At 44.4% G+C, this 22561-nt stretch overlaps 1 long non-coding RNA gene across 2 annotated transcripts; it reads right to left on the bottom strand.

Moving 5' to 3' along the window:
• Positions 1-13899: 13899 nt before the first annotated feature.
• Positions 13900-22553, bottom strand: LOC109249487 (uncharacterized). 2 transcript variants are annotated; one of them, XR_008423068.1, is made up of 2 exons: positions 21866-22553; positions 13900-17970 (listed from the first exon to the last, which is right to left on the bottom strand). It is a non-coding gene; the product is annotated as an uncharacterized LOC109249487 (long non-coding RNA). The 2 variants fall into 2 exon arrangements; XR_002072603.2 differs by having other exon boundaries at positions 21871-22553.
• Positions 22554-22561: the final 8 nt, after the last annotated feature.

The raw sequence follows: 22561 nt of genomic DNA, 5'->3' as shown, positions 1-22561 counted from the left end.
ATAAAAGTGTTGGCTAAGCTGCTGTTCTTAAGTTCCATAGACCTATGATGTCAGAATTCATTATGCACACAAGGACTATTTACAGCCTCATAAACTTGTAGACAAGGAAATTGTTGGTGAAAAAATGGTTTCCAAAGCTAAAGTGTAGTCATTCATTCATCAGCTCCCTGAGGACCACCAAATCTATCTCCAAAGACGTCTCCTGCTTAAAGTAAAATCTTGTGTCCGGAGTAGTAAAAGCCTTCCTGCTCTGGTTTCATTTTGAATATTTATGCAACATCTGACCAACAGTTGGGTCAGGATGTGTGTCTCTAGGGGAAAGATGCCCATCCATGTCCCAGTGTCTACAGCCAGCAGACACACAACATGGCTAAAGTGAGAAATGGGGGAGGGAGGAAAGATGAAGGGAAGAGTGGAAGGGGACCAGAGACAGAACCCTCATATCTTAGGTCCTACTGGCATGGGGAATGCAGATAGCCCCACATCAAAGCGAACTCTAACCCTAACCCTAACCCTAACCCTAACCCTAACCCTAACTGAGAACAAACTGAGGGTTGATGGGGGGTGGAGGGTGGGGGGGTGGGTGATGGTATTGAGGAGGGCACCTGTTGGGATGAGCACTGGGTGTTGTATGGAAACCAATTTGACAATAAATATCATATTAAAAAAAAACTTGGCTTAGACTGACAATACAAGTTACAGAACCCAAAACTCTGCCTGGCACATAGTAGGCACTCAAAAACTATTTCCTGAATGAATGATAAGCAAGATAGATACCTTCCCTTTTCTCCAGTCTATGGTAATAAATCTCAACACCACTCTTCCAGAAGAAATTTTGTATGCTTTCCTCAGCCCAGTGCAGAAACAATGTGCAGGAGCACTGAAACATTTTCCCTAGTCCATCAAAAATATTTCCATTTGCTAAATGAGTATCTTACCACTGAATATTTTCCCCCTTTGTTTGAGAAGCTGATTACTTCATATTCAGCATCCATTTCTAGTTTACTATTATCATTCAATTTATTTATTAAAAACAAAAATAGTTCATCCATTTTTCCCACTCCCTACCCACCTCCCACTCCTGGCAACCACCAATCTTTTCTCTGTATCTATGAGCTTAGTATTTTTTGTTTATTTGTTTTTTTTTTAGATTTCACACATGAGAGATGATATGATATTTGTCTTTCTTTGTGTAGCTTACTTCACTTAGCATATACCCTCTAGGTCCATCCATGTTGTCACAAATGGTAGGATTTTTCTCATTATGTATGTTTGAATAATAGTCCAGTGTATATCTATACTGCAATTTCTTTATCCATTCATTTATGATGGATATTTATGTTGTTTCAATATCTTGGCTATTGCAAACAATGCTGCAATGAACAAGGGTGTGCATATATCTTTTTGAATTAGTGCTTTCATTTTCTTCAGATAGATACCCAGAAGTAGAATTGCTAGATCATATTGTAATTCTATTTTTAATTTTTTCAGGAACCTCTATACTGTTTCCCATAGTGGCTGCACCGATTTAAATTCTTACCAATAGTGCACAGAGGTTCCCTTTTCTCTACATCCTCACTAACACTTGTTATTTCTAATCATTTTGATAATAGCCATTCTAACATTGTGAGGTGATGTCTCATTGTGGTGTTAATTTGCATTTCCCCAATGATTAGTGATGTAAAGCATATTTTCATGTAACTCTTGGCCATCTGTATGCTTTATTTAGAAAAATATCTATTCAGGTCTGCCCATTTAAAAACTTTTTATTGAAGTATAGTTGACACACAATGTTACATTAGTTTCTGGTACACAACATAGTGGTTTGACAAATTGATACATTATGCTATGTTCACCACAAGTGTAGCTACCATCTGTCACCATACTGTGCTATTACAACACCATTGACTATTGACGATAGGCCCTATGCTGTACTATCTGCCCATTTTTTATTTCATATTGTTTGGGTTTAGGGTTTTAGGTTTTGGTTGGGGTTTTGGGGTTTTGCCTTGTTTTGTTTTGGTGTTGAGTTGTATGAGTCATTTATATATTTTGGATATTAGCCCCATATCAGACATGATTTGCTAATGTTTCCTACCTTCAGTAGGTTGTCTTTTCATTTTGTCAATGATTTCCTTTGCTATGAAGAAGATTTTTAGTTTGATTTACTCCTACTTACTTACTTTTGCTTCTCTTGCTTTTATTTTATTTTATTTTATTTTATTTTATTTTATTTTATTATTTTATTTATTTTTTTTTAACTTACAACCAAGTTAGTTAGCATACAGTGCAGCAGTGATTTCAGGAGTAGATTCCTTAATGCCCCTTACCCATTTAGCCCATCCCCCTTCCCACAACCTCTCTAGTAACCCTCTGTTTGTTTTCCATATTTATAAGTCTCTTATGTTTTGTCCCCCTCCTTGTTTTTATATAATTTTTGCTTCCCTTCCCTTGTGTTCATCTGTTCTGTGTCTTAAAGTCCTCATATGAGTGAAGTCATATGATATTTGTGTTTCTCTAACTAATTTTGCTTAGTGTAATACCCTCTAGTTCCATCCACATAGTTGCAAATGGCAAGATTTCATTCTTTTTGATTGCTGAGTAATACTCCATTGTATATATATATATATATATATATATATATATATATATATATATATATATATATATACCACATCTTTATCCATTCATCCATTGATGGACATTTGCTTTTGGTGTCAGATTCAAAAATCCATTGCCAAGACCTATGTCAAGGAGTTTACTGCCTATGTTTTCTTATTGGAGTTTCATGGTTTCAAATCTTATGTTCAAGTCTTTAATACATTTTTGAGTTAATTTTTGTGTATGCTATATCTTAGTAGCACAGTTTCATTCTTTTCCTGTGGCTATCCAATTTTCCTAGCACCATTTATTGAGGACACTGTCCTTTCCACATGGTATATTCTTAGCTCCTTGTCATAAATTAATGACCCCATGTGATTGGGTTTAAGTCTGGGCTTTCTATTCTGCTCCACTGATCTATGTGTCTGCTTTTATGCCAATACCATACTATTCTAATTACCACAGCTTTGTAATATACTTTGAAATCATGGAGCCTGCATCCAGCTTTGTTCTTCCTTTTTTAAATTTTTTTAATGTTTATTTATTTTAGAGAGAGAGAGAGAGAGAGAGAGAGTGTGAGGGGGAGAGAGGCAGAGAGAGAGAGCCAGAAACAGAATTCGAAGCAGGCTCCAGGCTCTGAGCTGTCAGCACAGAATCTGGTGTGGGTTTCAAACACACAAAGCATGAGATCATGACCTGAGCTGAAATCGGATGCTTAACTGACTGAACCACCCAGGTGCCCCTCCAGCTTTGTTCTTCTTTCTCAAGACTGCTTTGACTATCTGGGGTCTTCAAAATTCTATACAAATTTTTTGTTGTATTTCTGTAAAAATGCCATTGGTATTTTGATAGATATTGCATTGATTCTATAGATTGCTTTGTGTAGATGGACATTTTAACAATATTAACTCTTCCAATCCATGAACATAGAATATCTATCCATTTATTTCTGGCTTCTTCAGTCTTTATCTTTAATGCCTTATAGTTTTTAATATACAGGTCTTTCATCTCCTTGGTTAAATTTATTATAGGTATTTTATTCTTTTTGATGTAATTGTAAATGGGATTGATTTCTTAATTTCTATTTCTAAAAATTCATTACTAAATAAATGCAGCAGACATTTGCATATTGATTTTGCATCCTGCAACTGTACTGAATATGTTTATTAGCTCTAATAGTTTTTGATGGGGTCTTCATGGTTTTCTGTATATATATGATATATGTATATATAATATCATATTATCTGGAAATAGTGATAGTTTGACTTCTTCCTTTGCAATTTGGGTGACTTTTATTTCTTTTACTTCTCTGATTATTGTGGCTAGGACTTCCAATATTACATTGAACAAAAGTGGCAAGAATGGGTATTATCTTCTTTTTCCTGATCTTAGAGGAAAAGCTTTCAGCTTTTAGTCATTGAGTATGATGTTAGCTGTGAGTTTGTCATGTATGACTTTTACTATGTTGAGGTAACATTCCTTCTATACCTGCTTTGTTGAGAGTTTTTATTCTAAATGGGTGTTGAATTTGTCAAGTGCTTTTTCTGCATCTGTTGAGATGATCTTGTTATTTGTATTCTTCATTTGTTAGTGTGGTGTATCACACTGACTGATTGGCAAAAGTTGAACCATCCTTACATCCCTGGAATAAATCCCACTTGATCATAATGTATGACCTTTTCTTTCTCATGATATATGATCCTGTTGATGAATTGTTGAATGTAGTTTGCTAATATTTTGTTGAGAATTTTTGCATCCAAGTCTATCAGGAATATTGGCCTGTAATATTTTTTTGTGGCATCCTTGTCTGGTTTTGGTATCAGGGCAATGCTGGTCTCATAAAATGAATTTGGAAAAGTTCCCTCCTTTTCTATTTTTTGGAAGAGTTTCTGAAAGATTGGTGTTAATTCTTCTTTGACTGTTGGGTAAAATTCTTCAGTGAAGTTGTCTGGCCCTAGACTTTTGTCTGGGGAGAGGTTTTTGATTGCCAATTCAGTCTCCTTACTTGTAATAGTCTATTTGGATATTCTATTACATCTTTAATCAGTCTTGGTAGGTTGTACATTTCTGGTAATTTATCCATTTCTCCCAGGTTGTCCAATCTGTTGGCATATAATTGCTCATTGTAGTCTCTTGTGATCCTTTTATTTCTGTAGTATTAATTGTAACATCTCCTCTTTCATTTCCAATTTTACTTATTTGAGTCCTCTCTCTTTTCTTCTTTGTGAGCCTAAACAAAGGTTTCTCTTAGTTTATCATTTCAAAGAACCAGCTCTTACTTTCATCTTTTCTACTGTGTTTTAATCTCTATTCACTTATTTCTGCTCTCATCTTTATTTCTTTCCTTCTAACTTTGGGTTTTGTTCATTATTTTTCTATATCCTTGAGGTATAAAGTTAGGTTGTTTTTGAGACTTTTTTGTTTCTTGAGGTAGGCATTTATCACTATGAACTTCCCTCTCAGAACTGCTTTTGCTGCATCCCATAAGTTTTGTTATGTTACATTTGTTTCAAGTTATTTTTTTATTTCTCATTTGATTTCTTCTTTGACCCATTGACTGTTCAGTAGCATGTTATTTAATCTCCACATATTTGTGAATTTTTTAGTTTTATTTATGTAACTAATTTCTAGTTTATACCATTGCAGTTTGAAAAGATACTTAATATTTCAATCCTCTTAAATTTATTAAGACCTGTTTCATGGTCTAACATATGACTTATCTTGGAAAATATTCTATGTGCACTCAAAAAGAATGTGAATTCTGCTGCTTTTGGATGGAATATTCTATAAATACCTGTTAAGTCCATCTCATCTAATGTGTCATTTAAGTCTGATATTTCCATATTAATTTTCTGTCTGGATCCATTTATGTAAAAGGATACTAAAATCCTCAATATGGGGGGCACCTGGATGGCTGAGTCGTTTAAGCATCCAACTCTCGATCTTGACTCAGGTCATGATCTCATCGTTCATGAGTTTGAGCCCAGCATCAGGCTGTGCACTGTCAGTGTGGAGCCTGCTTGGGATTCTTTTTCTACCTCTCTCAGTGTCCCTCCCCTGCTCAGGCGCTCTCTCTCTCTCTCTCTCTTTCTCTCAAAATAAATAAATAAATAAATAAATAAATAAATAAATAAATAAACTTTATTTTAAAAAGAGGGTAATAACAAAATAAGTCACATTGCAGGTACTAGACACTTGTTATTTGCTGGCTGCCCCTTTGGGATAGTCCCTATTGTGTATAGTCTTATTGGGAGGTTGCGTGACAATCCATCATCAGGGGAGGAGCTAGAACCTCTCTTATCCCCAGCAACCCAGGGACAGTCATCTGAGTCAGACTCCTCCAATCATTGTCTGTCTCTCAGGACTCTGCATCCTGAGTTAGTGAAGAATTATTAGTTTATAAATTACAAACACTTTAGCTATTTCCTGGTATGGGGTGTGTGTCTGTGTCTGTGTGTGCATGTGTGCATGCAAATGGAGTGGAAAGAGGGAGAAGGGCAGGGAAAGAGAGAGTATGTGGGTATAACATCAATGTTTTTGTAAATCTCATCAGAAATGTGTATATCTTATTGTTTTCAGAGAAGCATCTTTTGGTTCTGTAAAATATCTCAATATTGTAGAGGGTAGTTATCCATTTCATTGGTTTCTGCTGTTATCTTTATGATCTTCTTCCTTCTTGAATGCAGAAGATATTTTCCATGCACCTGGCCAAATTCACGTCTTGTGAGTTTCCTATATGATGTGTCCTGTGTCCCAAGGTGCAACCCAGAAACTCACCTTCCCAAACTCCCTTAGCTAGGCTTCATACTTGAGAATTAGACCCTACCAATCAGACTCACTCATGTGAGACTTGCATTTAAGAAAGAGCAACATGAGAAACCAGGTGCCACACACGGAATGAAGAAACTCCTTTCTAGCCAGAGTGACCTCGGGGGCATTAATTAGTCAAGAAGACCTTACAGTCCCATGGTAGGTATTATTGGTGCCCAGTGGTGGTAGTAAGTACACAAGGGTCTTTCCATGTCTGTTTTATGGTGGGGTCCAATTTTGTTCTGGTAATGCAGCATCCAAAACTGACTCTTCAGCCCTTCCAAATCAGACTCTAAATACCCTCAGTAAGTATATTTTCTGCTGAATCTAGCCAGTGTGGACTCTGGTGTTTCTATATAACAATTCAGACTATGCATTTTTTCTTTGGATTGTCCTACAACTCTTACTCTAGCTTCTTGAGTTGAATCATTAGCTTCTTTGCTCTCAATCTTTCTTAATTTCTTTTTTTAATGCTATATATGAGAAACATATTACTGAGTCTTCACCTTTTGTGTTAACTTTTAAAAGTTTATTTATTTTGAGAAAGAGTATGTGAGAAACATGCACCTGCACAAGAAGGAGACAGGCAGATAGAGACAAAAAGAGAAATTCCCAAGCAGGTTTCACAGTGTCAGACACAGGGCAGGGTGGGGATGGGGCCCTTGAACACTGTGATCATGGCCTGGGCCAAAATCAAGAGTGCAATGCTTAACTGACTGAGCCACCCATGCACCTCTAGATCTTTATTAATTTCTGATCATTGGTTTCAAAGCTATAAATGTCCCTTTAGGTAATGCTTTAGCTGCACATAGAGCGCTTTCTCTGTTATCAGCTCTCAGTACTTCATGATTTTTCATAAGCCTTTTAGCTCAATCGTTATTTTATACTCTTAAAAATATATTCCCAAGCTTGTTTTTTTTTACCTGTCTTTTTTATGTCCTTCTTATAAACACCTAAATTTATTGCTTCAGAGTGAGCAAATATGGTTCATAAGATGCTAGTTCTTTGTAATTTATGAAGACTTTCTTTGTGGCCTAGAACGTGGTCAATTTTTGTGAATGTTCCTTCTGTGCTCAAAAAAAATTTTCTACTTTGTATTCATTACCAGTGGTTTCCAAATAGAGCTCAGCTGACAGGCCACACTAGACTCATATGAATCACTGTTTAAAAATAGAGTGCCATAGACCTCAGTCTAAAATACAACAAATCTCTAAGATAAGACCCTTGAATCTGTGTGTCAAGCAGCATCTCAGGTAACTCTAAAATGGTAACTTTAGGAAGCACTTTCTTTTGTTCCTACCCACAATGCCCCCACATTCAGACAGGATCAGAGATAAAATTTCAGACAAATAGAATCCTATAATTTTAAAGAGATTCCATATCCTTTCATGCTACATTTTCCCCGCACTCAAAATCATCTATTTTAGATTATTCTTCCTTATACTTAGCCTAAGTATCTCATGCATGCCTTCTATTCTGTCTGCATTTCCCCCTCTTTCCTTCCTAAAGAACCAGATTTCACTTCTTAATCCATGACATAGGTGAGACCCATGAAATCATGTAACTTAGGGGAAACACAGTTCCAGGGAGATAGCCTAAGTAGTCCAAATTCACCCCATGATACTTGTTTATGATTGCTTTACATGATTTGTGTGTGAATGACACTCTGCTGGAGACTATAAGTGATCCAGAGATCAGAGATCCAGAAAGCATGGGCTGTAAACTAGCCCTAAAAAATGAAGAGGGGAGCACTTCATCTTACTGTTGGAGGAGAAGATTTTTTCCCATACATATCCTTTTGAATGCCAACAGTGAAGCCCACAGCACCAGCTGATGTTATCTTACAACTAGAACATAAACAAGTTCTAGGATGAAGTGGATTCTGTGGCCAGCAGAGTAGAAAAACAGTTCACTGACTCTTAACCCAACCAGCTCCAAAACCTGCCCTACACCAAGATTTCCAGTTACATGAGATAATTTAATTAGTGTATTGGTAAGGATTTCTGTTCCTTGCAGCCTGAACCATCCTCACTGATAACACTCTTGGTTCCCTTTCACTGTAGATTAAAAACTCAACCAACCACCTTTGATTTTCAATGGACCTTTTGCCGAAAGACCACAAATAAATCCTTCTTCGGCTTTTTTTATTTTTACACCAAATGCTCCCAACACTGTCATCTTTCCACCACGAAAGTCACACTTCATTCCTTAATCAGAGGCATGCATGACTTACGATCATTTGAATAGTGCTGAGTTCAGTAAGAATTTCCTCTAATCTGTCATTTACCTACACTAGTCCAGAAGTCAGGCTTCAGTGCCTACAGAGTTTAGGATTCATGTGACTCTATGACTAACATGAAAACAATCAGCATATCTAGAAACATATATCACTAAACCAGGAGTGCCTCATGGAAAAATGAGGAAAGTCAGGTGGCTGTTAAATTACACTAAGTCATTATATAAGAAAAGGGAATGAAAAAAATTAAGGACAAGTATATGTAATATAGGCCAGGAAAAAATTTTTAAGGGGTGTTAACTGTACTGCCCAACTTGAGACGTCTGAAGTCCAGACATCAATCAAATCTTGACCTTGAAACAATTCCCTAGTCAGAAAGGGATCAGGAATACATTAAAATGAATTCAAGACACTCAAAATTACATATTGTTCTCACATTACTATGGATTTACACATAATCCATGATATTAGAAAATGAAAAGCCAAAAAAAAGCAACACACACACACACACACACACAAATTCTCATATTTACCTGCTATATGCATCTACATTATTTTCCTTTCTGTTAAATCTCCATGCTCATAAAATGCACACCAATTCATCTGCATTTTTTGTAACTGATTTACAAATGGAAAGGACTTCAAGCTCTTATCTTTTCTGAGAATGCTCCAACTGCAGAAGTGTTCATAGGTAGAATCCAAAAAACAAAAGACATTTATTATATTCTATATTTTTGCTGAGCTCAGCCAGGCTGATTCCCTCAGCCTGATGCCAACATACACCCTCTATCTACACAAAGCAACCAACCCCAGATGTGTGATATTTAAACCTGCCTTTTCAAATGGAAAGTACTCCCTAAGAGAATCTGTCACTCTCTACCTTCTTTATTTTACCCCATTCTGTCACCAGAGCAGATCTTCAAAGGCATTCTGCCCCCTTATTCAGAAAAGCAAAAGACCTGTCCAAAAGACCTGCATAGTCCCTGCCTCTCCCAGGCTCCATCTCCAAATCCTATCTGCCCTGTTGGCCTATTTAACTTTCCACACCCATTTTCTTCCAAGACATGGGTCCGGGAAATTTCGTTTATATTTTGATGTCTTCAAACATCATTTCCATTCCATGGGGGAAGAAAAAAAAAAAAACAACTTCATGAGCCTCCTCTTTTGCTTAATGAAAAGTTGACAAATGAAAACTCACAGCTTTTCAAATTCTTAACATTTTAACTCCAGAGACTTGGAGAGTAAATTAGGTGAATATCTGAGTCATCAAGTAGGTCAGTCTTTTTTAAAGCCAAGAACTGGTCACAGCAGAGTCTCTCATTAGGATTGTGTGATGGAACACTCCACTAGCATCCCCATGGCCTAGCTAACAACCCACAAGAGCCAAACAAAAGGGTCATTTGTTTTTTCCAAAAAATATATTATCCTTCCAATTGGGAAAATAAAATTCTGAATCTATCCTAGATCCATGCTGATAGGGAAAGTCATGTGGATCCTTACAATTAAACGGACAGCAAAATTACATATAAAAACACTTTGGCCACCAACTGGGACATGAAAACTTAGGTACTAAAAACGGTAATGAAAAGAAGGAAGAAGAACTAGGATAAAGAAAAACTATTTTGTTCCTGATCGTTTTAAGAGTAAGATTTTATGTGAATGATTTGTTTAAATGGCTATTAAAGTGCTAAGGTGTTTATATATGTAAAATATGCATATTGGAGGAAGTCAGCTGGTAGCTTCACTCTCCTGAGGGAAAATCCAAAGTTCATTACCAATCTTCGGTCTACCGCAGAGAAGTCTGCAAGCCCCAGGGGCTTGGAATTCTAAAAAGGCCATTCAAGCCTCAGGTGGACTCCGCGTTTCTCCATTTCCCTGTCCTTCCGCTTTTCTTTCCTTAAAAATTTTCTTATAGGATTTGCATTTGATGAGGTTCAAGAGGTCACTTCCCCTCTTACCCTCCCCCTCCTGGTCCGGCGAAGTAGCCGCGTCCAGAAAACGAACGCCGTCCTAGCCAAAGTGCCTGAGAGAGGCGGCTCTGCCTGAGGTTTTGCCCCTGGTGTCCCGCTGCGGGGGACGTTTTCGACCTTGGAGGAGCCAGTCTGCCCTTTGTACTCACGCCCTCTCTCCTGGAGAGGACCACGCCGATCTCAAGCAAAGGCCGACAGCCGAGGAATGGCCATTTATTGTCTGCCTTTTCCAAGCAGTATTTGGAGCCCGGTCCTGGACGGAGACGAACCTAGCCAAGGATCATACAGGGGAAACGTCGAAGGCACTAAAATGAAAATGCTCTCTCCGCTTTCCACCCCCAGCTTCTGAGGCTGTCGCCCTCTGTCTGTGCCCTGCGTTTCCGTTGCACTCCCACTTTGGGGTCGCAGTAGCGCACCGCTGCCCAAGGCACCCAGCACCCCAAGCAATCTGACCGCACTGAGCGAACCGAGTGATGGGGCCGAGGCACGGAGAAGTAGCCCTATACCAAGTCGGACTTCAGCCGCAAGTCCCCTTCCCGAAGAGATGGACCCGCCCCAGCGCGCTTTAGCCGTCGCTCTTAGAAGCCTCTCGGCTGCCGCGCGCCGCTGCTCCGGGCGTGAGCCTTCGGCCCAAGGGTCCTACCGGGGCCTTTTTGTACTTACTTCCAGCTTCTTTTCTAACGCTTAATTGTTAATCGAATCTCAAAACTAAAACAAAGCCCAAGAGTTTGGTTGGGGCTGGAACATGCGCAGGGGCCCAATTCTGCCTTTGCCCCTAGGACCACAACCGGAAGTCACCGGGAGAAAGCTCTGCCGCGGCGCTAGCCGAAATCCGTCCAAGGTCAGAGGAATCCGCACAGCCAGTTTTGAGGCCAGTGCGTGTTGAGCGCTCCCGACGTGCCGCACGCTGTTGTACAGCTCGGTTTGTATTATTTCGTTTAATCCTCCTAGCAACTCCATGGGGGAAGCTATTATTATCATCCCAACTACAGAAATGACAAAAGTGAAGTCCGGAAAAATAAAGTTAACTTGCTCAAGGTCAGGTAACTGGTATGTGCAAGGTGTATTGGGGCGGTGAGGGTGGGGCGAGGCGTACACAGAAAATAATTAAGTGGACTAAAAGCATTTACTACCTTAGTATTTCAAATTGCAGGTAACGTTTTCAGACTCAGAGCTTTGAGAGCCCAGTGAGGTGGAGTAGGGGTGTTGAGCAGTGGCCCTTTTGTACGCCGGCATACAGGAGGGTAGGGACCCACCCTGCTGCCCGGGCTCTGTGGTTACGGTGAACGGCGAGGGTTCTTCGCCTGCCACCACACCACACAAGCCCGTCCAGAGTCTGCGCCTCTTGCAAACGGGAAATGGAGGGGAAAGGAGGAAAATTCCGCTTAAAACAAGCAAACTCCGTGGGCGCTGTACTGGCGGCCCACGTCCGCGAGGAAACTGCAAGGCGCCCTTGGCAGCTCAAGCTGCAACGAGCCGGCAAGTTTTTGTTCCGCGTTTTCACGCTTTTCTCACGGGATCTCGAAAACCAAAGAGTCCTCGAGTGCAAATCAGCTGTAGATGGCTCGTCCCCCAAGGAGCCAAAACAAGTCACACAGACTTGGGCCGCTCAAAAACCTAACATTATTAAGCGGGAGCTTCCGCGAGGTAGTCACTCCAGTGAGCTCCTCTGACAGAGCTCAGCTACACACACACACACACACACACACACACACACACACACACACACACCGCACCCTGGCCACAGTACCCTGTTCGGGCCACCGGGCATGGACCCACCGCACTGAGAGGGCGCGCGTCTGAGCCCGGGTGCTGCGAAAGAGTCGGATTCCTCCAGGGGCCGCGTGATCCCGTCTAAGAGAAACGTTCCCCCACTCCCAGGGAGTATTAGCCGTTCACTGTGGAGCCATGCAGCGCCACCCTCAGCCTGAACACACTCGGAGAGCAGAGACCCCAGCCCTCAGAGGCGGACTTACTTAAACTTGTAGACAATGGACCCACCATCATTTCCTTATTAGGGACAAAACCAAGGAGCATATAAGCGATTGCTCAGGGAAGGAAATTTCTCAAGTACGCCTAAAATTTAAAGAAGTACCTTAAGACTAAACGGCGCTTTTGTTGGATTGGGCCAAAAATATCAGTGTAAATGTGTATATGTCAAAATGTTAGTACTTTTACAATTTTTATTTCATCTTTGTAATCATCACAGAAGGACGTATTGTTTTTAAATTTTTATTATTTCCATTTTACAAAAAAAGAGTAGGAATTGAAGCTCAGACTTATTCAAGGTCATCAGGAGCAGGTGCAATTGTCAAACAAAATCTAAAGACACCTATGAGCATCATGTCACTATTCATCTGCTCTGAGGATGAGGGAAATGCTAAGAACAAAGGTAACATATATTATTTGAGGGAGCAGAAAAAATCAGACAAGTCAATAACAAATATTTCTGAAATATTTGTACAGAGTCCTGGTGTGGACTGAGGGTTGGGGATACAGACCAACCAGTGCCTCCTGGGCCATCCCCCAGGATCCCTTTCCCCCTCCACCCTAGCCCAAAATCTTCTCACAAGCACTTCCAAATAGTATGAAAAATTATTTCCTGGTCTGGGTAAATGATTTGGAAACTACTATATGGATAGTATACTATACGGATAAACATATACACACATACATAGGGATAGATATATTCAAAGGCCACATGTGATCTTGTGATAAATTCTGTATGTGTGATCTGGTATGCATATATGGAAGCAATGTGGGGTTAACTCCCCTTTTCACAGCTTACTGCTAAAGTACTCACCCAACCCCAGTGAAGGTGGGGGAGGGAAAGTTTGTATACTTCTTAGCAGTTTTAGCAGCCAGGAGAAACTCTAGATATTTGGGGCTGGAAGTCACTTGGGAGGAGGGGGGAGAAAGATGGAAAGTTCTGTTTGTAAGATACACATCCAGAACAATGTTCCAGCCTATTTCCAATTTCCCCAAGGAAGTGTGCTTGTCTGCACCAAAATATAATTTTAGGTATGAAAGAGCTAGAACTGGTGGGTGTGTTAAGGAGTAATAAGGTGCACTTTTAAAACATGATGTCTGGATTTGCCCTAAAATATTTCAGCAAAATGAAAATAGAAAAGAAAAATGGAGCAAGTGTGGCAAAATCTTCATAATTGTTATATCTAGGTGATGGGTATTGAAGAGAGAGCTCATTGTATACCCTCTCTACTTCTGTGTACTATGAGCCTTTTCATTTTAAATAAAAGTGTAAAAAGAAAAATAAAATCTCAATTTTTTCATGTAAATAAGTGTGCTTTATTGTATATAAATCTAATTTTTAGAATTTTAAAAATAAAAGTCAGTTGCAGTAGAAAAAAACAGTTCCTTATGATCATGTTGCAGAGGAAGACCGGTGGTTGACATCTTCGGCTCAGGTCCGAAATCTATCTAGTTCCCTTGGCTTTCTGGAATCCCAGTTCACTCCTACCTGTTGATCGCCTGTCTTTTGTATTCAGCCTTCCCCAACAGGACCTCCAAAGTTCCCCTTATCTCGTAGACTTTCACCAGCATAAATTTAGGAAGCTGCCTGGCTTTCTTCAGCCAAAAGGAATGAGAAATAATAAAAGCAAAAAGTCGTATTACTGTCAGTGTAGACCCAGAAGAGGAGAAAGAGTTCTTGGAACCTCTTCACGGATGAGAACGCTAAGGCAGAAGAAAGTGCCTTCTCCAGGATACCTTGCTGAACAGCCGACTGGAACTGGCTTCACCAAACGTTCGGTGGTCTGTCTCTTTTCTACCAGATGTCAGGAAAATGCCAGGAGCTCCGGGTATGTAACTTACAAATGAAGACCCAGCCTTCTGCCCCTTGCTTCAAGAAACCAAAACAGCTGCACTGAATCCTGAATTTCTTCAGCATGGCGTAAGCATGATTGCCACGGAGAGAGCGCACTTCGACAGAGCAGTGCCAAGTACGTAACTTATTTTCTTCTTTAAATGTTAACGGCATGCGGGGGTAGGAAAGGTGCCCTAAGATGGTCAACCCAGTACTAGGCAGACGATAATTTTTGAAGGAACCTAGGGTCTGGGACAAGCGGCTGCGGGGAGCCCGGACCTCAGTGGCTGCGTCAGAAACCTTGGGCAGGTGAGGGAGAGGGAGCTGCGCCTTTGGAGGAGCGCAGGGCAGCCTCTCCGACCACGATTCCCGAGAGCCTGGCGCCACCCAGCGGAAATGAAAAGAACTCCCGCTTTTCCTCCAATTGCACCCAAGAAAAGGGGAGGCGCAGCCCGCAACACCGCAAAATCCAAGGATTTTTGGAGGGAGGGGAGGTGACACTCATTTGACGACTCCACAAATCCATGCCCAGCCTTCCCAGTTCACTCCTCCCCACCAGCAAGGGCACTCTGACCAGGCCCCAAAGCATGTCCCCTTGATCCCCAAGACGAAAAACGCTTTCTCCTAAAATGCAAACTACGGCCACGGAAAAGCTTTTAGTGTTGATGTTCAATGCAGAGTAGGGATATGCGTTTGCCGTGCCGGCCGCGCGACGGCAAGCACAGGGGAGAGTCAAAGCAGAGGATGGAGGGGAGGGCGACGAGGGCCGCGTAAATCATTTGGAGAGATTTTTGGCCTGAGTCCCTGTTTCCGAAAGGTTGCGGGATGGTTTGACGTTGATTATATAGCTGCTTTCTTTTCAAGTGCGCGCCCCTCCCCACCGCAGCCCGCCTGGTGTGCGAGGATTGTGTTTGAAAGGGAGGAAGCATTCTTGAAGTGGTGGGTGATGGATTGTCTAAACCCTTCTGGGACGTTTTGGGCGGGGGTTTTTCCAGGCAGCTCATCAATAAAGACCCCCCTGGAGAGGGGAGGGGGCAGCTGGAAAACAGCCCCCACCTCCCGGCCTGGAGGAACCAGGCCTGGAAAAGAATATTTGCGGCCAAGGGGAAGGGTATGAGGGAATGAGAGAGGGCAAATGGGCCCCGGGCAGGTGGAGACTCCTTGCCAGGATCCTTCAGCCACGGAACCCTTTTGGGCTTCACCGCAAGGATGCCGCAGGGTGACTCATTGGGGGTAGGAAGGGGTGACAGCCGAAAGGCTGGTGGGCTCTCAACACCATGGTGTCAAGAGAGCAGGAAGTGGAGGTTCCAGAGCCAACATCAGTCCGTCTTGCACTAGGAGCCTTCTGTTTCTATAGATTTCTTTTCGAAGCCCCAAACAAAATCTGTCCATCTCTCACAAATTGGAGGAGGGAAATTTAGGGTGGGGGGTAAGGATGATCCGGCTCAAGCCATCCCTTGGCTTTCATGGGATCAACACCTAGAACCAAGCCAAGGAAATGAGGTAGCCTCTGACGCTGAAAAGCCCCCTTCCTTCTCATGGGCAACAGCCTTCAGAGATGCCCCACGCAGGGTCGTGTAGGCCGCAGACATGGACTACTGAATGCCGATAGGGAAACGGGAGACTGCTAGCTCCCTGGGAAGACTGGAAATCTCAAAAGCAAGGCCAGCTTAGAGAGGCAGCTTTGGGGCTTCATCTAGGATAGGAGGCCTCAGCTTTCTCAGAGAGCCACGGTCTCCGGTGTTTTCCCGGTCTCTTCTTCTGTCCTAGCACTGGCCCGCGCTCGCTTCCCCCCGGTGCTGGCCTCGCGGGGCCTTTCGTCCTCTGCGCCCCAGGGTCCACCAACGAGCTGTCCTCCTTCCACGACCAAGGGTCAGGCCGCATCCCAAAACAGGGATCCACTGACAGACCGGGGTCTGGGGGCAGGGAGGAGAGTAATGGGGGATGGATGACAAGAAGGGCTCCCGAAAGGCAGCTCCTCCAAGGCGGCGTCTGGGCGCCTGAGGTCCCGAGTCAGGCTCTGGGCGCCGAGCACGTTTTATTTATTCCCACAGAGGATGCTGGAGGACAAAAGAAATATTTGGACGTCAGCGCTGATTTATATTTTTGGAAGAGCTACGTTTCCTTTTCTGAAGAGAAGCAAGCGCGCCCCATATCCTGAGCTCAGCAGGGAGGACAGGAGGGGAGTTTTGATGCTCCAGGAAGTTCATCCATCGCGGCGCGGCGCGCAGGGCCCGGCGCCCGCGGAGTTCGCTGCCCTTGGAGATATTTATTTATTTGGGGGGAGGGGAGGGCAAAGGGAGACGAGACAAGTCAAACACGTGAAGAAAAACTGACCACGGCTGAGTTGGGACCTCCAGGGCGCCTCCCGACCTGCCGCCCCACAGCGGGCCGGCGAAGCTCCTACGTCGGGGGGCGTTGGAGACAAATCCTTGCAACCTCCGGACGCGTTTGGCTGATGAATTCCGCAGCCCACCGCGAGCGTCCTCCCTCGTTCACTGCCTGAGGCTAACCTCTCCGGACCCAAGGGCGCCTCCCAGGTGGTCCTGTCCCTCCGGCTGGTTGTGCGCTGAGCGCGTGGGGCCCAGCCACCTTCTTCCTGAGCCTGGTTAGACAGGCAGAAGCAGTGGGCGAGGGGCGCCTCAAAAGCGTGGTGCCACAGAGTAGGGGGCGCGCGGGCCCCGCGGCTGGAGGCACAGCAAGGTGGGCGCAGAAGTAATGCCGAGCTCAAAATATCCTGAGAGGCCCTGGCCTCACTGGTTTGTTTCATCAACGGGGACTTCCCTCACAGCAGCACAAGTGGATGCAAAATTTCCGTGCTGAGGGGCACCAGCACCCACACTTGCTTCTGCCTTTTTTCCTCCCAAGACTGGGAATGTGTGGGACAGGCTTCTCTAATTTTCCTTGGCTGCTGGGAGTCCTCTCATTCCTGCCCGTCGGAGGGGCGCACCGACTGTGTCTTTCCCAGCACTGCCCCTTTTCTCTTGTTGCTGCAGGCATCAGAGCTGCCTTTTAGGAGGAATGGCAATGCCTACGATGGAAACCTTCTTCTCAAGCCCCACCCATAAACGCAGTAGGCGGTGGAAGAAGCCTAAGGGTGGTCCACTGGTCCGCTTGAGCTCTCAAGGTGCCCTGCCTGGTACCAATGCGCTGGCACCTGGGTCAGGGCCTGAGGGCAGATGGGTCCTGTTCCTGGAAGTATACCAAAGTTGTGTCTCCCAACTGAAGGGCTCTAGGGCCTTGAAATCTGAGAAGCGTGGAGACAGGAAGAGGCGCAGTCGCCATATGGGCCTCTGGAAGATTGGACCCCTTTTTACTTCCTCCTCAAGCACCTCAGACTAGGCCAAGCCAGGTATCAAATCAGGTCTACCTCCAGGCCCAGGAGATGGGGGCTTTCCGCGGATCTCTCAGGAAGGTGGCTATTAAAAGCCCTGCCCGGGACAGGCGTTTGGAGAGCGGAAGAATCTATCCAAATAAACATTTGGAATTGGGTGGCTGGTGTTCATTCAAGCCCGGAGGTCTGGGGGTTTCTGGACCGAGGAAGAAGAGCAGACACTGAGAAGGGTGTAAAATTCCCACCATTAACCCTCCTCACCAAGTTCCCTCTCCTGGGCGCCTTCTCCTGGCCTCCTGGCCTCCTGGCCTCCTGGCCAGATTTTCTATTATAAATTAAAATTTCTAGGGGGGCCTCTGCGTCGTGCAGGCTCGTGGTCTTCCTTGGTTTCCTCAAACAAGCTGACACTCCCTGCGCCTCAGCATTGAGTTCCCACCGTCCCCATCTAGAAAGGCCTCGCAGGAGCTAGAGAATCCTCTACACATATTAACTTTGTACCAAAACACAGGGTGAATACAGTGGTCAGTTACAGACCGATTTGGGAAGAGGCTTTGCTCAGGCCGGGCTGACGGAAGGAAGGGAGAGGCAAGCAGAGCTAGAGTGTCCCGAGGAGGAGAGGTCTTGGAAGGCGGTAAACAGTGTCGGTGCGGATGCGTCTCTCCGGTGGGTAACTGGTTTAGTCTAAGCCATTTCATGTAAAACCCACGAAGCAGAGGAAGTATGCTAAGAACATAAAATTTAAACCGCAATAATGAAGAGATTTCCTAGAATGAAACGCCGATTACAAAACAAAATCGGAGAAACCCAAGCTTCCCGAAGTTTACATTCCCCAGCGCAGGAGCAGGGGCGGGGCCTTGGGGTTTGGAGCGGGAAAGGAACCCGCAGCCCAGGCAGACACAGTCAACCAAAGAGGGTCAGAGCACCGAGGATGGACAGAGGGCGGTTGCACTCGACGCCCTGTATTTCTGGTTAAGCAAGGAGCAGCCTGGGCTCATCTATATTCATTTTTTTTTTAATTTTTTTTTCAACGTTTTTTATTTATTTTTGGGACAGAGAGAGACAGAGCATGAACGGGGGAGGGGCAGAGAGAGAGGGAGACACAGAATCGGAAACAGGCTCCAGGCTCCGAGCCATCAGCCCAGAGCCTGACGCGGGGCTCGAACTCACGGGCCGCGAGATCGTGACCTGGCTGAAGTCGGACGCTTAACCGACTGCGCCACCCAGGCGCCCCTCATCTATATTCATTTTAACGAACCATAATAACTTTCCTTCCAGTAAGAAAAAATAAATCTAGATTTTTATTGTTTATAAGGCAATGAAAGTAAGGAAGAGCTCACCACCATAAGAAAGGACTTCGGAGAGAGGGAACTGTCCTAAGCAAGGCTATGTTGCAGAGACAACTTTCCTCTTAAACTGTCTGCTAAACAGAAATTCAGATATTCTTGCCAGGGATAAAGAATTTGACATGACTTGTTACTGCATGCATTCTTACCCAGGAGATCTGTATAAATCAGTAATTAAAACAAAGTTGAGAGGTTTCACTGCAATGTGTGGAAGCAGCACTGGATTGGGATCCCAGACCCCCCCCCCCCACCACTATAGGCCAGCTTTGTTATTTCCCCAGGTGTGACTTGGAGTGAGTCATCTGATCTTTCTGAACCCCAGCCTCCTTATGGCTAAGGGGAGATAACTGTACTTAGGTCAGGTGGTGGTGACATGATGTGAGTGGAAAAGCTTCTACCTGTGAAGTCTATAAGGAACAAATTCGAGGGTTAGTATTTCTTGATTTGGCGGTCCCTGTCAGGGGAAGTTTCCATAGGCAAAAGTGGGGTCTCCAAGAAAGAATTTCAGAGAAAAGCCTCTTCCTGCTCAGATAACTAAGGTCACCAACCTCCATATTTTTTGTGGAGTGCAGAGCAGTATTTAGATCCCCGGAGAGAGAAAAAGGCTTCAAGACAGCTGAGCTGCTCCTGGCTGGAACTGTAACTACAATGCCTACAGACTTTCTAAGACCTGTCTAGCTTCCTGTAACACTCAGCAAAGTATAAGAGGTGTTTCTTGCAAGTTTGAAGAGTTTAGGTAAAATGGATACCATTGTCACTTGGATTGGATAGGAAAGGGAGCCTTTAAAAATCCCTGCTATTTTAGCCTGCTTGGATTTTAGGGTAGGTGGTTTTTATTCTTCAGTCTCTGCGCCCTAAAACCTTTTAGGGTCTGAGATCCAATGTACATAGAATTCCTAGGTGTGGACAGTCAGAGAGGGTTCAGCAACAGTGATATTGACTTGCTTGCTGAATTTTCCCAAAATCTATTGTCCACCATCCCCACCTACAAATAAGATGATTGCCTTCCTTTTCCTTATGTTTCCATCTGGGCCAGTTCTCTTCCCACTAAACACACACACACACACACACACACACACACACACACACACACACTGAAGGCTATGTCAGTGGGATTCTTTTTAGATACTATGTGTCCTCCTCACTCCAGTTTCTGTTGTATTTGATTATTTTTCAGACATTTAAAGCATTGATGTAGTGAGCCTACCATGTATACTTACTTACATTTAAATTATTCCATGTAAAATGACAAAAGGGGGTACGAGAAAAAATACCATGAATAAATGGGTATCCATTCCCAAAATATGCTCCCAAGTCATTCAGAAAGAAATTCTTAGAAGTAGAAACAACTGCAAAACCCCTACCCCAACTCAATCAAAACATCCCATCCGGAAAAGACTGACTTGTTTCTTTTTTCTATTGGAAATGAGCGGTAAACTGAGTTCATTTTAGCCGTGTTTTCTTAGCTGACTCTCAGCTACAATCAAGCCATTTTCGGACACATTCCCATGTAGGTACCAGGGGTGCTCTGGAGGAAGCTGTCGACGCCTGTTCAGCTAATTTAGGTTTTCTTTGTCTAATTACTGTGGAGCTTAGGGAAAAGGAGCCCGGCTCAGGGCAGTAAACTGACACTCGGTCTCTGTGTGTGGTATCCAGGCAGGGTTTGATGGAAAAAGCCTGCTTCCACTCAACTTCAGGTCACTGTCTGGGGCCAGCCCCAGCCCAGCCCCCAGCTTCCCCCCTCCCACTCCTCCCTCTCCTCAGCTTCTACAGCCCCACCAGCACACTCAGTCAGGAGCAGATTCTCTATTCAGTATCTCCAGGGGCACAGATAGCTAGTGCCACCCCACTGCCTCGGTTCTGTTCCAAGGCTTTTGGCAGCTGGCCTTTCTCTAGATCCCGGACCAATCTCAGATTCTCTTTTCCTACCCCCCCCCCCCCCCCTCAGGCTCCCCAGCACACATACTTGCACCTTAGTCCCTTTGGAGTAGACACAGAGAGGTGCCCAGCCCAGCCTCCCATTTTGTCCTCTGGTCTGCACCACCTCCCTTCTGGGCCTCCCCCATCAGTCCTTGTGTGGCCAGGCCAGCTCCCAGGCCTCCGGCTCTCCTCCTCCCACTTCCAGCCCCTGTCCCTGGTCAGACTACATTTCCTTGCACGTGTAATCCAATAACTAACTGTCGGGTCTCATTGGAAGTGATTCCTCCCGAGGGCACATCCTCTCTCCCAGCCTGACTCTTACTTAGAGAAGAATTGGCCACACTGGGGTGGAGTGTTCTCCTATATAAGGTAGTTTCAAGATGGCACAGTTTTTTGGTGGACAGCATTGAGACTAAGGATTGTAAATCTAGTGACAGTTACCCCTTCAGGACTGAATATAAATACAGCTATCTCACTTATCTCACTCAGTGTCAGCCTTCTTTCTGCATTTTTTCTTTCTTTCCTTTTTTTTCTTTTCTTTTCTTTCGAAACATCAGATGGAAAAAGGAAAGGAAGTGGAAACAAACGCAAACATGAATCCTATTCGACTGGATTTCCAGAGTCTCTAAACTTTGGTTTTTTCTCTATCTATACCCCTCTGCTTAAAGTTCCGAAACTGTTCCAGGATTGCTCCTTCGCAGCAACGGGGAGCGGCGGGGAGGCACGGGGGGCGGGGAGGGAGTCTCTGCGGCGCCCCAGCTTGTCGCCCTCTGCTAAGCAACTGTTGGCGGAGCTTACAGACCCTGTCAGAAAGAGAGAGGATAGAACTTTACCTTTGGGCGTGTGACACCCTGGCGTGTGGCTGAGGGCTGCAATGTCTAAATGAAGTTGACAGATGGTGTCAGTGCGGGCACAGGGGGAAGGCAGCTAAGGAGGCTCCCGGCGGGCGGCGAGGGCAGCACCAGCACCAGCGGCCGCACCATTCGGCCCAGGATGAGACAGGAGGAGGATGAGGAGGAGGAGGAGAAGGAGGAAGGAGGAGGGGGAGGAGAAAAGGGGGAGGCGGGAGGGATATGAGGAGGGGGATGAAGACCGGGTGGGGGTGAATGGAGGGAGAGGAGGGCGGAGGAGAGAGCAGAGGGAAAGGAGGAGGAGAACGGAGAGGAGAAGAATGGGTGGGTCCGCTCTGAGGGGTTGGCTGGTTTTGGGGATGAGAGGCAGGGGTGCTGTAAGGGGCAACGAGAAAGAAGATTTCATAAAGTTATAGGTGGTCGAGTTTTGCTGGGGATGGGGGTCGTCCTAGCAAAATGTGAATGAGTCTGTAGTCCCTCTTTTTGAAAGAGGGTGGGTAGGTGAGAGGGAAAGTGGCCGAGAGAAGAATTAAAAGGCCGAGGAGAACCCTGGAGAGAGGGGAGCAAGATAAGAGCTGGAGACTGCAGCCAGGTTGGGAGGGGGGAGGAGTGAGCGTTGAGGCCGAGCGCTCCCTCCCCGAGGCGGCGCGGAGAGTGGAGGGGGCAGGGCGGG

The sequence above is a fragment of the Panthera pardus genome, unplaced genomic scaffold, assembly GCF_024362965.1.
Source record: "Panthera pardus isolate Hobbes unplaced genomic scaffold, ASM2436296v1 HiC_scaffold_17, whole genome shotgun sequence".
Taxonomy (NCBI): domain Eukaryota; kingdom Metazoa; phylum Chordata; class Mammalia; order Carnivora; family Felidae; genus Panthera; species Panthera pardus.
Note: the sequence above shows the minus strand (reverse complement) of the source record. Positions and strands in the feature narration are given on the sequence as shown.